We start from the raw sequence: 6,000 nt of genomic DNA on the forward strand, positions 1-6,000 counted from the left end.
GCAACCCTCCCAGGGAAGAAGTAGAGTGAAGATCTGCTTCGGGAGCAAGTGGGGAAGGAAAAGCTGCCCGTGTGGACCCTGCTGCCGGCCTTCCCTCAAGGCGGGGCCAGCCTACCTGGCAACCAGTCCCACCTGATTCTGTCAGCGGCATCCTTCCCCGAGGCGCCTCGGCTCCTCCAGGGCCATGCCAAGCGCGAACAGGATGCTGGGTAGCACCCTTTTCAACAGTGTGACGCGGCAGCTAAAAAAGCCAATGCAATTCTGGGCTGCATCAATAGGAGTATAGCATCTAGATCAAGGGAAGTTATAGTGCCACTGTATTCTGCTCTGGTCAGACCTCACCTGGAGTACTGTGTCCAGTTCTGGGCACCACAGTTCAAGAAGGACACTGACAAACTAGAACGTGTACAGAGGAGGGCAACCAAAATGGTCAAAGGCCTGGAAACGATGCCTTATGAGGAACGGCTAAGGGAGCTGGGCATGTTTAGCCTGGAGAAGAGGAGGTTAAGGGGGGATATGATAGCCATGTTCAAATATATAAAAGGATGTCACATAGAGGAGGGAGAAAGGTTGTTTTCTGCTGCTCCAGAGAAGCGGACACGGAGCAATGGATCCAAACTACAAGAAAGAAGATTCCACCTCAACATTAGGAAGAACTTCCTGACAGTAAGAGCTGTTCGACAGTGGAATTTGCTGCCAAGGAGTGTGGTGGAGTCTCCTTCTTTGGAGGTCTTTAAGCAGAGGCTTGACAACCATATGTCAGGAGTGCTCTGATGGTGTTTCCTGCTTGGCAGGGGGTTGGACTCGATGACCCTTGTGGTCTCTTCCAACTCTATGATTCTATGATTCTATGATTCTATGATTCTCTGAGAGCGGCTTTTCTTGTTTACCTGGCAGCAGGAGAAGCCGCAACCCTCCCAGGGAAGAAGTAGAGTGAAGATCTGCTTCGGGAGCAAGCGGGGAAGGAAAAGCTGCCCGTGTGGACCCTGCTGCCGGCCTTCCCTCAAGGCGGGGCCAGCCTACCTGGCAACCAGTCCCACCTGATTCTGTCGGCGGCATCCTTCCCCGAGGCGCCTCGGCTCCTCCAGGGCCATGCCAAGCGCGAACAGGATGCTGGGTAGCACCCTTTTCCTCGACAGGGCAACCGGGCGCTAAGACTAGCATGCAAGCAGAACATAGAAATGTGACAAGATGGCACCGAACAAAGGGCCAACCAGGCATCACTTGCCTCCCAAACGGTCTTTCTCCCGTTACTGGAGCCCAACCCTGAGGCGACGTTGTTTTCTTCGAGGTGGGGGAACTACACTGCCCATGAGGCGGTGAAACCAAGTGGCGAAATAGAAGCTCCAATGGGCAGGCTCTTCCCTGGACTCCAACTCTTGGGCCCCGGACTCTTGGCCTGGCGCCCCTCGGTGCCCCGTACCCTGGCACCTATGGTTAAGATGGCCCTGATAGCAGGCATAGAAGATTTTACACCAAAGAAACCTGCCTAATATTAATAGACAGAGAGTTTGAGTTATTAACATCTGGTTTTATCAGTAATTTTCAATGTTTTAATTATTATTTTTTACATAAACTATTTAGATTAAACAGGGATGTTTGTGAGGGCGTTTTGATGGGGAAGCCCAGAGTGCTGCTTAATGGTGTGCATGGTACCAAGAGACATGGATGCTGAGGGAACTGCTGCAGTGTCCGGCAACACCTGAACCATGCCTGTCTTCCTGCCTGAGAATGTGAAAAACCATACCTGCAGCAAGTGCAAGGTGGTTGCCTTGCTGGAAGAGAAGCTGCAAGAACATGAGGTTCACCTACAAACACTTTGAATATGGGACAAGATAAGAAATTTATTAATAGAGCAGAGTGGACTGTCCACTATTAATAATAATAATAATAATAATAATAATAATAATAATAATAATAATAATAATTTATACCCTGCCCATCTGGCTGGGTTTCCCCAGCAATTCTGGGCAGCTTCCAACAAAATATAAAAATATAATAGTCTGTTAAACATTAAAAGCTTCCCTAAACAGGCCATGTAGAATCATAGAATCATAGAGTTGGAAGAGACCACAAGGGTCATCGAGTCCAACCCCCTGCCAAGCAGGAAACACCATCAGAGCACTCCTGACATATGGTTGTCAAGCCTCTGCTTAAAGACCTCCAAAGAAGGAGACTCCACCACACTCCTTGGCAGCAAATTCCACTGTCGAACAGCTCTTACTGTCAGGAAGTTCTTCCTAATGTTGAGGTGGAATCTTCTTTCTTGTAGTTTGGATCCATTGCTCCGTGTCCGCTTCTCTGGAGCAGCAGAAAACAACCTTTCTCCCTCCTCTATGTGACATCCTTTTATATATTTGAACATGGCTATCATATCCCCCCTTAACCTCCTCTTCTCCAGGCTAAACATGCCCAGCTCCCTTAGCCGTTCCTCATAAGGCATCGTTTCCAGGCCTTTGACCATTTTGGTTGCCCTCCTCTGGACACGTTCCAGTTTGTCAGTGTCCTTCTTGAACTGTGGTGCCCAGAACTGGACACAGTACTCCAGGTGAGGTCTGACCAGAGCAGAATACAGTGGCACTATAACTTCCCTTGATCTAGATGCTATACTCCTATTGATGCAGCCCAGAATTGCATTGGCTTTTTTAGCTGCCGCGTCACACTGTTGGCTCATGTCAAGTTTGTGGTCAACCAAGACTCCTAGATCCTTTTCACATGTACTGCTCTCAAGCCAGGTGTCACCCATCTTGTATTTGTGCCTCTCATTTTTTTTGCCCAAGTGCAATACTTTACATTTCTCCCTGTTAAAATTCATCTTGTTTGTTTTGGCCCAGTTCTCTAATCTGTCAAGGTCGTTTTGAAGTGTGATCCTGTCCTCTGGGGTGTTAGCCACCCCTCCCAGTTTGGTGTCATCTGCAAATTTGATCAGAATGCCCTTGAGTCCATCCTCCAAGTCGTTGATAAAGATGTTGAATAAGACCGGGCCCAAGACAGAACCCTCTGGCACCCCACTAGTCACTCTTCTCCAGGATGAAGAGGAACCATTGATGAGCACCCTTTGGGTCCGGTCAGTCAGCCAGTTACAAATCCACTGAGTGGTAGCATAGTCAATACCGCATTTTACCAGCTGCTTTACAAGAATATCATGGGGCACCTTGTCAAATGCCTTGCTGAAATCAAGGTAGACTACATCCACTGCGTTCCCTTCATCTACCAGGCTTGTAATTCTGTCAAAAAACGAGATCAGGTTAGTCTGACATGACTTATTTTTCAGAAATCCATGCTGACTATTGGTGATCACAGCATTCCTTTCTAGGTGCTCACAGATTGTTTGCTTAATGATCTGCTCCAGAATCTTCCCTAGTATTGATGTCAGACTGACTGGGCGGTAATTATTTGGGTCCTCTCTTTCCCCCTTTTTGAAAATAGGGACAACATTTGCCCTCCTCCAGTCTGCTGGGACTTCGCCTGTTCTCCAGGAATTCTCAAAGATGATTGCCAGTGGTTCTGAGATCACATCTGCCAGTTCTTTTAATACTCTTGGATGCAGTTCATCTGGCCCTGGAGACTTGAATACATCTAAACTAGCCAAGTATTCTTGTACTATCTCCTTAGTTATTCTGGGCTGTGTTTCCTCTGCTGAATCATTTGCTCCAAATTCTTCAGGTCGGGCATTGTTTTCTTTATCAGAGAAGACTGAGGCAAAGAAGGCATTGAGGAGTTCAGCCCTTTCTGTGTCCCCTGTTTGCATTTCTCCATCTTCTCCTCTGAGTGACCCCACTGTTTCTTTGTTCTTCCTTTTGCTACGAACATACCCATAGAAGCCTTTTTTGTTGCTTTTAACCTCTCTAGCAAGCCTGAGTTCATTCTGTGCTTTAGCTTTTCTGACTTTGTGTCTACACGTGCTGGCTATTTGTTTGAATTCCTCTTTGGTGGTTCCCCCCTTTTCCATTTTTTGTACACATCCTTTTTTAATCTTAACTCAGTTAAAAGTTCTTTAGATAGCCGCCCTGGCTTCTTTAGGCACCTTCCATGTTTCCGTCTCATTGGTATTGCCTGAAGTTGTGCTTTTACTATCTCCCTCTTAACAAACTCCCAGCCATCATGAACTCCCTTTCCTTTTAGTATTACTGTCCATGGGATCTCACCCAGCACTTCCCTAAGTTTTATGAAGTCGGCTTTCTTAAAGTCAAGAAATTGAGTCCTAGTATGCTTGGCTGCTCCTTTCCGCTGTATAGTAAACTTCAGAAGAGCATGATCACTTGTGCCTAATGATCCTTCCACTTCTACCCCATTAACCAGGTCATCAACATTGGTTAGGACCAGATCTAAAATGGCTGTTCCTCTTGTTGCTTCTCCCACTTTCTGGACAATGAAGTTGTCCGCAAGGCCAGTGAGGAATCTGTTTGACCTTATGCTCTTGGCTGAGTTTGACATCCAACAAATATCCGGGTAATTGAAGTCCCCCATTACTACTATCTCCCTTCCTTTTGCATGATTGGCCATCTGTTCCAGGAAGGCATCATCTATGTCCTCCGTTTGGCTTGGGGATCTATAGTAAACTCCCACAATGAGGTCTCTGTTATTCTTCTCTCCCTTAATTTTGACCCAAATGCTCTCACTTTGGCTTTGAGGTTCTAAATCTTGGATCTCTTCACAGGTATACACATCCCTGACATATAACGCCACTCCTCCTCCTTTCTTGTCTGGTCTGTTTCTCTGAAATAGATTGTATCCCTCCATTTTTACATTCCAATCGTGGGACTTATCCCACCAGGTTTCATTGATGCCTATTATGTCATATTTAGTTTGCTGTACCAAGAGCTCAAGCTCATCTTGTTTATTTCCCATGCTTTGTGCATTAGTGTACAGACATTGAAGTCCATTAGTCATTCCCCCGTGTCTCTTATTTAAGGATTTTTTCCTCCCACCACTACTAGGTCTGCTTGCTGTTTGCTCCATTTGGTCTATGACATTTGGATGATCATCTTCAGGAGCACTGTCTCCCTCCCCCACATTAGTCAGTTTAAAGCCCTCCTGATGAGGTTTCTGAGTTTTTTGGCAAAAACATTCCTCCCAACCGTTGTGAGGTGCAGCCCATCGCTTGCCAGAAGTCCATCTTCAAGAAACTGCAGTCCGTGACCTAAGAATCCAAACCGTTCCTGTTTACACCATTTGCGAGGCCAGCTGTTTACTTCCACTATTTCCCCCTCTCTCCCTGGGCCACGTCGTTCAACTGGGAGGACAGATGAGATGACGATTTGTGCATTTAATTGCTTCAATTTCCTGCCCAGAGCCTCGTAGTCTCTTTTGATCTTCTGGAGGCTATTGCTTGCAGTGTCATTGGTTCCCACATGAACCAATATTTGTCAGTGGGTTTTATGATTCCTTGCAGTCGTTCAGTTACGTCTTGGATCTTAGCCCCGGGGAGACAGCACACTTCCCGAGACATCTTGTCAGGCCCACAGATCACTGCTTCTGTTCCCCTCAGTAGGGAATCCCCTATCACCACTACACGCCTCCTCTTAGGTTTGGTCGGGGTTCTTCCGTGAGCTGCTGGAGCTGCAAATTCTGTGCCCTCACTTTGGACACCGATTCTGGGCTAGAGGAGCAAGCCAGCAGCTGCAGACCTCAGAATATACTGATGTGGCTATGGAAGGTACAAAACAATTCCTGCCACTCCCTAGAGGAGGTAGAGACATGTGGAGGTGGTAGGTGACTCCCTACTGAGGGGGACTGGAGCAGCAGTGTGTGGAGGTAACAGGATGTCCCGGGAGCTGTGCTGTCTTCCAGGTGCAAAGAGTCATGATATTACAGAGAAGTTGCCAAGTCTTATAAAGCTTGCTGACCATTACCCCTTCCTTCTGATTCATGTGGGTACAAACAATATTGGCAAACACAGTCTTCAACATATAGCAAGGGACTATGGGCAGGAAGCTGAAGAGACTTAGAGCACAGATGGTATTTTCATTACTCCTTCCTGTCGAAGGTCATGGCCCA

This window comes from Podarcis tiliguerta (genome assembly GCF_965153285.1).
Source record: "Podarcis tiliguerta genome assembly, chromosome: 5".
NCBI lineage: Eukaryota > Metazoa > Chordata > Lepidosauria > Squamata > Lacertidae > Podarcis > Podarcis tiliguerta.